The 11,480-nt window shown below is 44.4% G+C and overlaps 1 pseudogene; it reads right to left on the reverse strand.

Annotated features, from left to right (window-relative positions):
• Nucleotides 1-7,928: 7,928 nt before the first annotated feature.
• Nucleotides 7,929-10,088, reverse strand: LOC142452651 (protein SDA1 homolog; annotated as a pseudogene).
• Between the last annotated feature and the right edge of the window lie 1,392 nt (nt 10,089-11,480).

Consider the following 11,480-nt stretch of genomic DNA (forward strand, 5'->3'; position numbering starts at 1 on the left):
TTTGTACGTTGTCCAACTGTTGATGGGGATATGCAACTGTTTCTTCTCAAGTTGAATCCCAACACATCAGCAAATAAAGGTCTTGGAAGTTTTACTCCATCCACATCATTCAGTTCAGTTCTACTGTGAGTAGGCAATGCTTTCCCAGATAGACTTTAAATGTCTTTCAATCTGAGGGGGTTCATCTTCTGGCACTATATCAGATTGTGTTCTGTGACTATTCCTAAGGTTTGCATTAATCTTTTTTTTTAACAAGTCCTTCTTAGTCTGGAAGACCACAGCACGACAAAGAGACATACATAGCTATTATGCATTATGTATAGATAGATGGATGGATAGATAGATAGATAGACAGATAGGAAGAGAGAGAGAAGCGTAGATGATTAATACAGTCACTACTAACTGAAAGACCTCTGGTGTGAGTTCACCCAGAGATACCTGAGATTCTAAGCAGTTTTCAACCTGGGGTTGTAACCTCTTTGGGGGTCGGATGACCCTTTTACAGGCATCACCTAAGAATATATTTCTGATGGTCTTAGGAACCGAGACAACATTCTTCTATCTGTCTCCAGGAGGGCCTGCCCACATGCAGATATGCTCACCTATGGGGTCACCACAACATGAGGAACTGTATGAAAGGGTCATGGCATTAGGAAGGTTGAGAACCACTGCATTAGAAGAAAGTCTGGCAATCTAGTGAAAAAGCTGCCACTGAAAAGCCGATGGAGCCAATTCTACTCTGATGTAGACGAGGTCCCTGTGAGTCAGAATGGATTGCATGGCAAATGGGTATGCTCACTGCCATCAAGTCAGCAAATGGTTACTATACTCCCTACTCTCAAGTCCATTCTAACTCACAGAGGCCCAAAGGGCAGGAAAGAACTGCCCCTGCGACTTTCTGAGACTATAATTCTTCACAGGAGTAGAAAGCTTTGTCTTTCTCTCAAGTAGAAGGGGGAGGAGGTGGTTTCAAACTACTGCTCATGTGGTTAGCAGTCCAATGTGTAACCATTGCCACCCGCCTCCAAGCTCTCCCTAGGTCAGCTATTGTGCTGTGCTTCAGCCTCTCCTTCTGCTTCCCTCCTGCCTGCATGCATGTGTGTACACACACACACACACACACACACACACACACACACACACACAAGGATGGCTTCAAAACATTCATGTAAAATGGAATTAAAAGTTAATGGAATTTCCCCACATTTTTGAAGCCCTGCCCACCCATCCAAATAAGTACAAAAATATTTGCTGCAAAATCATAACAAATTTTATGGAACAAAACTATCAAAATGTGAAGGTATTGTTTTTTTTTTAAAAAACTCATCTTTTTATTTATTTGTTAATGATTATTTTATTGGGAGCTCTTACAGCTCTTATAACAATTGAACTTAATACATCAATTGAATCAGGTATAATTGTACACATGTTGCCAACATTATCCTCTAAACATTTACTTTCTATTATTTTAAAAATTTCAATGTTATTTTACTGGGGGCTCTTCCCACTCTTACAATCCATACATATATCCATTTTTTCAAACACATCTGTACATACGTTGTCAGCATCTTTTTCAAAACATTTTCTTTCTACAGAAAGCTGATGGTACCCGGCTACCAAAAGACATAGTGTGTGGTCTTAAAGCCTTCAAGATAAATAAGTGGCCATTTAGCTGAGAATCAACAAAGCCCACATGGAAGAAGCACACCAGCCTGTGTGATCATGAGGTGTCGATGGGATAGGGATTCAGACATCAAAGACTCAAAACTAAACATTTACTTTCTTTCTTTGTTTTGGTCATTTAAAAAACGTCATTTTATTAAGGCCTCATATAACTCTTCTCACAATCCATACATACATCAATTGTGTAAAGCACATTTGTACATTCATTACCCTCATCATTCTCAAAACATTGCTCTCCACTTAAGCCTCTGGCATCAGCTCCTCATTTTTTCTCCCTCCTTCCCCACGCCCTCCTCCCTCATGAACACTTGATAATTTATACATTATGATTTTGTCATATCTTGAACTGTCCAACGTCTCCCTTCCCCCACTTTTCTGTTGTCTGTCCCCCAGGGAGGAAGTTATGTGTAGATCCTTGTAATCGGTTCCCCCTTTCCACCCGACCCTTCCTCCACCCTCCCAGTACCGCCAGTTTCACCACTGGTCCTGAAGGGATCATCTGCCCTGGATTCCCTGTGTTTCCAGTTCCTATTTGTACCAGTGTACATCCCCTGGTCTAGCCAGATTTGTAAGGTAGAATTGGGATCATGATAGTGGGTGGGGAAGAAGCATTTAGCAACTAGAGGAAAGTTGTATGTTTCATCGTTGCTGCACTGCACCCTCACTGGCTCATCTTCTCCCTGTGACCCTTCCTTAAGGGGATGGACAGTTGCCTACAGATGGGCTTTGGGTCTCCACCCCGCACTCCCCCTCATTCACAATGATATGCTTTTTTGTTCTGATGGCACTTAATACCTAATCCTTCGACACCTCATGATCACACAGGCTGGTGTGCTTCTTCCATGTGGGCTTTGTTGCTTCTGAGCTAGATGGCCACTTGTTTACCTTCAAGCCTTTAAGACCCCAGAAATATATCTTTTGATAGTCAGGCACCATCAGCTTTCTACACCACATTTGCTATGCACCCACTTTGTCTTCAGTGATTGTGTCTGGAAGGTGAGCATCATGGAATGGCAATTTATTAGAACCAAGTATTCTTGCATTGAGGGAGTACTTGAGTTGAGACCCAATGTCCATCTGCTACCTTAATACTAAGCCTATAAATATATGCCCATAGATATATTTCCACATCCTCACATATAAATATATTTACATATGTACATGCCTGTATTTAAGCCTCTATAAATGCCCTTTACCTCCTAGTTCTTTCCTCTATTTCCTTTTACTTTCCTCTTGTCCCACTATCATGTTCAGCCTTCATTTCGGTTTCAGTAATTCTTCTCGGTTACATTACCCTTGATCATGTCCTACCAGGCCTCCTACACCTCCTCATCACCAATTTGGATCACTTGTTCTCTGTCCCTGGGTTTGTTACCACTACTACCCTTCCCCCACCTTCCCCTCTCTCATGTCCCCCTGGAACTGTTGGTCCCATTGTTTTCTACTGCAGATTGTCCATCCAGCCTATTTTATTTAGACAGACCTGTGGAGATAACATGCACAAAAACAAGACAGAGCAAAACAAAGCAACAAAATAAACCAAAACAACAACAACAAGCCAATGACAAAAAGCAAAACAAAGCACAACAAGAAAGAAAAGCTTCTAGTTAGTTCAAGGACTGTTTGTTGGCCTTTAGGTATGTTTTCCAGTTGAGTCTGTTGGGGCGCCAAGCCCTGGCCCCAAAGTCTATTTTTGGTATTCCCTAGGGACTTCGTTGCTCTGTTCCCCTTGCTTTTCTGTTCCACACCCTTAGTGTTTTTGCCTTGGTGTGGTGGGATCAGATTGGGCAGAATTCCCACACTGTGTCTTCGGGTTGTTCCCTGTAGGGCTATGGGTCAGTGAGGGATGTTGTGTCTCATAGTGGGGCCAGCCGTATGGTCCTCTCTGTGGATTGGCTGCTCTGAGCGGTAATATCATCCTCAAAAGTTGGTGGGCCAGGATGTGCTTCACTCTCTCTTCTTCCCCCTTCATTTGCTCCCGTGTGCTCTGATCAGACATATCCCTCTTCCAGAGCTGCAGATTCAGTGCTGTCCTCTGAAATAAATTCTTCTAGGGGGAGGGGCAGGTATCCAAGTAGTTGGGATTGGGGCCTGCCCCCCAGACCTCTCCACTGGTTCCCTACTCCATGCCGGCATGTTGCATTCACATCTTGGGACTCTTACATATCTTATCACAATCCATACATTCATCCAGTGTGTCAAGCACATTTATACATATGCAGCCATCATCATTTTCAAAGCATTCTCTTCCCACTTTAGCCCCTGATATTAGCTCTCCATTTCTTCCCCCTTCCTCACCCACTCTCCCTCCCTCATGGGTCCCTCACGGATCCTTTATAAGTTATAGACTATTATTTTTATATCTTACATTGTCTTCTGTCACCCTTCACCCATTTTTCCATTGTTAGTCTCCCTGGGAGGCGGTTCTAGATTGATCCTTGTGTTCGGTTCCTCCTTTATCTGTCCACCCTCCCCTAATACTTCTGGCATCTCTACTCTCCTTGTTGGCCCTGAGGGGTTGATCTATCCTGGATTCCCTTTGTGTGGGCTCTTATCTGTGGCAGTGTGCATGTTCTAGTCTAATCCATAGAACTGAGGTCATGATAGTGGGGGGAAGGAAGCACCAAAGAACTAGAGGAAAGTTGTGTGTTTCATTGGTGCTATACTGTGCTCTGACTGGCTCATCTCTTCCCTGTGACCCCTTTGTGAGGAGGATGTCCAATTGTCTACAGATGGGTATTGGGTCTACCCACTCTATTCCCAACCCCAACCCCCATGCCCCGCCCATGCTTCACATTGGGTATGATTTTGTTCTGGGTCTTAGATGCCTGACGCCTGATCCCTTTGAAACCTCATGATCACACAGGCTGGTGTGCTTCTTCCATGTGGGCTGTGTTGCTTCTCAGCTAGATGGCTGCTTGTTTATATTCAAGCCTTTAAGACTCCAGATGCTATATCTTTTGATAGTCAGGCACCATCAGCTTTCTTTGCCAGATTTGCTTATGTATGCATTTTGTCTTCAGCGATCATGTCAGGAAGATGAGCATCACAGAATGCTGGATTGTTAGAGCTAAGTGTTCTTGTGTTGAGGGAGTACTCGAGTCGAAGCTCAATGTCCATCTGCAACCTTAATTCTTAACATATGAGTACATAGTTCTATTCCCCTCTCGTTTATATATACATATATACCTCTGTAAACATCCTTCACCTCCTACTTCTTTCCTCCAATGCCTTTTACTTTCCTCTTGTCCAACCATCATGGTCAATCTTCATTTGGGTTTAGTAATTCCTCGCTGTTACATTGCCCTTGATTAAGCCCCACTAGGCATCCTACACCTTTCTCTCCATTGAATTTAGTTCACTTATTGTACCCTTGTCCCTGGGTTGGTTACCACCACCCCTGCCCCCCCACCTTCCTTTTTCCCACCTGCCCTTCACCCGTATCCCCCAGAACCATTGGTCCCATTCTTTTCATTTCTGAATTATTTATCCTGCCTGTCTTATCTAGATAGACATGCAGATACATTAATAAATGCAATAACCAGGGAAATCCAAATAAAACAACAAAAGAAGTCAAGACCCAGAAAACAATAAATACTTTCTGTTTGAGCACTTGGTATCAGCAGTTCTTTTCCCCCTCCCTCCCCACCTCCCCCACTCGTGACCCCTTGATAAATTATTATCATTTCATAACTTATACTTACTGCTGTCTCTCTTCCTCCATGGTTTCCGTTTTTCCTCCCCCTTGGGGGGTGTGACTGAGGTTATTTGTTGATCATTGTGATCTGTTCCCCCTTCCTACCCTTGCTCCCCACCATCCCTTTACCTGCCTGTTTTCGCTGCTCCCATTTCTGTTCCTGGGGGGTTTATTGGACCTGAATTCCGTGTGTCGTGAGCTCTTATCTACCAGTGTACATGCTTTGGCTTACCCCGCAGTGAAAGGCAGGACTGGGGTCATGATAATGGGGGTTGAGGAATCCTCAGGGAACCAGAGGAATGTTGTGTGCTTCATCAGAGCTATACTGTGCCCTGGTTGACTCATCCTTCTTTGTGACCCTTCTGTGAGAGGATGTCCCATTGTTTACAGGTGGGTTTGGGGGTCTCTGCTTCGCCCCCCCCCTTTTCTCAACAATATGTTTTGTTTATCTGATTTGAGTCTTCTGATGCCTGTTATCTGATCCTGTCAACACCTCTTGATCACACTGGTGTGTTTCTTCCATGTGGGCTTGTTGCTTCTCTGCTAGATGGCTACATTGTTCTTCATTGAAGGAAGACTTGAGCAGAGGCCCAAAGTCCATCCACTACCTCAGCGTATTGCCATGTAAATATATGTACATAGGCCAATACCTCTGTTTTTGTGAATTAATGTATTTACATATATACACACCTATACTTATACCTCTATCAATAGCATTACTTCCTAGATCCTTCCTCTGTTTCCTTTACGTTCCTCCTGCCCCACCGTCATGCTTGCCCTTCTTCTGCCTCTTAGTAATTCCTCTCAGATAGATTGCTGTTGTTCCAACACCCCCAGGGTCTCTACGTCCTCCTCATTGTTGGTGTTAATTCCCTAATGGTTCCCCTGTTTGTAGCATTGTTTTCTCACTACTCCATTCCTCCCCCCATGTACCTGCTCCCCTCAAGTCCCTCCTTAAGTGTCTGGTTGTTGCTTTCTTCTCAGGCTTGCTTCTCATGCCTTTCTTGTATAGGTAGGCAAATCAACAACAACAGAGACAAAACGAAAAGAAAACAAAAGATTGAATAAAAAGGGGGGGAATACTAATAAAAAGAAATACTTAGCTAAAAAAACCCGAGAAAACACACATAGTTCCAGGTCTGTCCTCTGACCTTTATAACTGTCTCCCCAGCAGTCTTGGGGGTTCTGGTAATTGTCCCTCCTAGCAGGCTGGGAGTCTATTTTGGGGGCTCCTCGGGGCCTTTGGATTTGTTTTGCTTCCGTTGCTGATCTGTTATGTTCCCTTCTTGGTCGCCCCCTGTGGGGGGTTCAGACTGAATCACCCCCCCCCCACCATGTGTCCCCAGTATTGTCCTCTATCACAGTATATTCCAGCGAGGGGACATCATGTCTCAAGCTGTTGTTGGCCCTGCAGACCTCTCTGTGCCTTAGCGGCACTGAACTGGGACGTTGTCCTCAGGGCATGGCATGCCAATATGAGGGCTAGTCTCACACTCTCTTTTTTATTCTTGGTTTGCTTCCATGTGGGTGTGGCAGTCTGGCACCTCCCCCCCACCTGTAGGTTTAATGCTGTCCTCTGTAACACATTCTTCTAGTGAGAGCCTCAGTTTGACTCTGATTGGGGCCTGTGCTATAGCCCACTCTCTTCATGAGTTGCCCCATGTGGTTACATTGCCCTCAAGGTTTGTCGTGCTGTGTTGGAATCTGCATGCACATTCCCATTTCTGTGGAGACATAACCAATACCCTCCCCCTGGCGGGGTTAGCATACTGCTCCCCATTGCCATCATCCCCCTCTCCCTCCCTCCCTCCTTACCTTCTCTTTCCCTCCCCTCATTTCCCTTTCTTGTGTTGGAGTGACATGTACATCCTTGGGTTTGGCCTGTTCCCCACCTGACTGCTTGTACCTCAACCCATAGAGTGTGAGATAGTGGCTTATCTTGCGTACCTACTCTTCTGATTATGCTTACCTCAGTGGACTCATGTTGTACTTGGCCTTTTGTGATTGCCTGACTTTGCTTAGCATAGTTTCCTCCAGTTCTTCCCAAGAGACGACACACTTCATGCCACCATCAGTGCTTTTTAGTGATGCGTATTACTCCATTGTGTGTATGCGCCAGAATTTTCTATTCCACTTCTCTATCAATGGACATTTAGGTTGTTTCCAAGTCTTTGCAATTGGGACTTGCGCTGCAATAAACACTGGAGTGTAGACAACTGGTTGTGGTCTATTTCTTACTGCTGCTGGGTATATGCCTAGCAGAGGGATTGCTGGGTCATAAGGTAACTCAATTTCCATTTGCTTTAAATATCACCAGATGGCTTTTCACAGTGGCTGTGCTTATCTATAAGACCCCCGACAGTGGGGGAGCATTCCTATATCACCACATCCCCTCCAACGTATTTTTTATTCAATGTTTACTGTCGTTTACAAAACACAGTGCTTTGGACTTTTTAACATAAACGATCATTCTTGATTGGTTAATGTTTAGACTTTAGAGTAGTGGCTTATGTAGCAAGGGCCTTGAAATAGGAAGCTGCCTGGGAGGTTACTTCACTGGCTTTTTCTTTTTTAAAAGTGTGTCTCGTAGCACCAGCTGCTTTTCTCTGAAGGAGCGCTTATTCTTCGTCCAGACATCCTGGCTATACCGCCACATCATAAAGTACTTCTGTTTCTTCTTCTCTTTATTTGTGGAACTTGAAAATGAGTTCACTTTGGTTTTCTTCCTCACACATTCTTTTCCGTCTGTTTTTCCAGCCATTGCGGTTGTCAGTCTCGTCTCCTTGTCAGACTTTGGCTTTTTAGGAAGGTGTTCGATGTCTTGAAGGGAAAGTAACTCACCCCTGGGCTCCCCGTCGCCGTCTATTTCTATAAACTCCCTCTTTTCCGCTTTCCTCAAGAGCAGCACTGAGTTCTTTCCTCATCTGGGCCAGGCGGATCTTCTGGAAGTCCTGCAGCTTGGGCTTTCCGCTCCTCCATGGGCACGCTGCCCAGCTTCTTGGCAACTTCTTGCTGTTCTTCATCCGAAGAGTGGTGCACGTCGACCCGTTCGCCACCGCCATCCCCCTCCTCCTCACTCAGACTGGCACTTTCTACCCATCTTCATCATCTCCAGCATTCTCTTTCTCAACTTCCAGAACTTCTGCTCCTAGAATGTAATCGTTAGCAGCCAATTCTCCATTTTCTTGCTTCTATGGAGGGTTCCGTGGGCTTCCCCCGTGCAACCTCTTTGGATGCAGTGTTCAGAAGAGCTGAATCAAAGTCCTAGCAGGTATCATCACATTCTTATCTTTGTGTGTTTCATACCAAGCCAGGTCTTGGAGGGGTGCTTCAGTCATGGATAAGGGACATCGAGCTGCTATCTCTTTTATGGCATTGATTCCTACAGTCATAACTTCTCCAGAGTTCTTGTCTGTGACAAAATTGTTGGCCACCATCATGAGCAATGACGGAATGAGCTCCTGGGGAGCCAGGTGATGAGAAGCTTGTGCAGCAAATAGAAGGATCTTTGCGACTTCTCGGTGGTAGGGCTGCAGAAACCTTTGGACAAAGGGATAGAAGTGAAGGAGAATGAGCTCATGAATCCCCCCCATTTGGAGATGAGGTTCATGAGCATCATCTTCATGTCAAATCTCTCCTTGGAGTTCTCAGGTTGTTTGGGTCATTTTTCTGAAAAATCTTGGGGATCAGATGGATGGCTGGAAAGTTAAACACCTCGGGTTTCTTCTTCTTCTTCTCCTCCTCCTCCTCCTCCTCCTCCTCCTCCTCCTCCTCCTCCTCCTCCTCCTCCTCTTCTTCTTCTTCTTCTTCTTCTTCTTCTTCTTCTTCTTCTTCTTCTTCTTCTTCTTCTTCTTCTTCTTCTTCTTCTTCTTCTTCTTCGTCTTCTTCGTCTTCTTCGTCTTCTTCTTGTTGTGTTTCTTGAGCACTTTCCTGGCCTCCTCCAGTTTCTTCTTGTGCTTGGAGCTTTTCTTCCCCATGGCATACTGCACGAGGAGGTCTCTTGCTGTTGGCCATTCATCCTCAGAGTCCAACTTGCTTTCCTGCTTCCTCTGTCCATCTTTCCCAAGGAAGAATGTCAAAGCAGCCACCAGTAGCTTGGTGACCAGAGAGAAGCATGCAGTTGTGATAACATTGACAGTTTGAGCATCAGGAATGATGCTTCTTCTGTAGCGTTCAATCATCAGATCCACGGAGATCTCAGCTGCCATTGCATGGCTGTCTCTGAGCACGGGGTCCATGAAATGTTGCAGCACTACCTTCACTTTATTGTTCTTGTGTTTTCATTCATGTCCTTGATATCAGTCACAATGTGAGTGGACATAGTCTTTCACAGAAGCGTCTCATGGCAACACAGAAGTTCAAAGAAGAGCTCGAGCAAACTCGATGGATTGATGAGATGCTTGTTTCTCAGTAAGATCAAAGCTCTGCAAAATGTCATTCGAAGATCAGGATCCAAGATAGTGTGATTGTAGGAGAGCAGCACTTCCCGTTCCTGAGCAAAGCTACTGAGCTGTTCTGGGTAGCAGTGTTCTTTCTGTGCCATAAACATCACCAGCTCAGCGAAGTCTTTGCTGGGTTTATTTGATTGTAATTTGAAAATCTCCACATTGGATTTGTGGTGATTATACTGCTGTAGAAACTCTTAGATATAGGCTGGTGGGTCCCACTTGATCAGGTTCTGCAAGTGCAGGAGGTTGCTCGGCAGCTTGTTGTTCCTGGCAGAGATGGTGGCTCAGAAAATTCCTACAGCAGGCAAACCCTTAGCTTGTCTCGGCTGTGGTTTTTACCCCCTCCAACATTTGTTGCTCTCTGATTTGGACTATTCTCAAGGGTGTTAGTGGTGTCTCATAGCTGTTTTAATTTGCATTTTCTCATGGCTAATGATCGGGAACATTTTCTCATGTTTATTTGGGTCTCCTCCCTAGTGAAACGTCTGTTTAGGTCTTTTGCCCACTTCCTCAGGGGGTTAACTGTTTTCTTTTTGCAGACTAGGAGTGTATTGTAGATTTTAGTAATACGCCTTTTTTCTGTTGTGTCATTGCTAAAAATCTTCTCCCAGTCTGTGGATTTTCTTGTTACTCTCTTGGCGAAGGCTTTTGATGCACACAGGTGTTTTATCCTTAGTATATCCTATTTGTCAATTTCAGCTTCATCTCTGTGGATACCCTTCCCTATTACAGTTATCCTATGTATTCCCTGTACCACGTTTCTTAGAATTGTCCCAATTCCTTCATTGATGGTCCTGATAGTTTGGGGCTTCTAGGGCTGTGATCTACCTTGAGTTTGTTCTTGTCCATGGGGTGAGGTAAGGGTCTTGTTTCATTTTTCAACGGGTGGATATCCATTGTTTCCAGCATCACTTGTTAAAGAGGGCTTCCGTCTCCCACTTGAGGCCTTTTAGGCCCTTGTTAAAATCAGTTGTCTGTATGCTTATGGTTTTATTTCTGGGCTTTCTGTTCTTTTCCATTGGTCTGAATATCTGTCGTTATTCCAGTACCACACTCTTTTGGCCTCTGTGGCTGTATAGTAGGTGTTAAAGGCAGGTAAGGTGAGCCCTCTGACTCTGTCCTTCTTGAGGAGTTCTCTGCTAGTTCTGGGCTTCTTCCCTCACCATATGAAATTCGTGGTCAGTTTTTCCAATTCTTTGAAGAAGGTTGTTGGTATTTAAATCAGGATAGCATTAAACTCATACATTGCCTTAGATAAGTTTGACATCTTTACTATTTTGAGTCTTCTGATCCATGAGCATGGGATATTCTTCCATTTGTGGAGGTCGCTTTTGGTTTCCTATAGTAGGTGTCTGTAGTTTTTCCTTGTACGTCTTTTGCTTTTTTGGTTCGATATATCCCTTGATATTTCAGTTTGTTCTTAGCTATTGTGAAGGGCACTGCCTTCTTGAACTTCTCTTTTGTGGTCTTGTCTGATGTACATAACAAACCAATAGACTTTTGTTTGTTGATCTTGTATCCTGTCACTCTTCCATATTCCTCTACCACTGCCAGTATTCCTATTGTGGAGCTTTCAATGTATAGAATCATGTTGTCTGCAAATAGCGATAGTTTCACCTCCTCTTCTCCCAGATGAATATGTTTAATATCCT

Source organism: Tenrec ecaudatus, chromosome 7 (genome assembly GCF_050624435.1).
Source record: "Tenrec ecaudatus isolate mTenEca1 chromosome 7, mTenEca1.hap1, whole genome shotgun sequence".
NCBI lineage: Eukaryota > Metazoa > Chordata > Mammalia > Afrosoricida > Tenrecidae > Tenrec > Tenrec ecaudatus.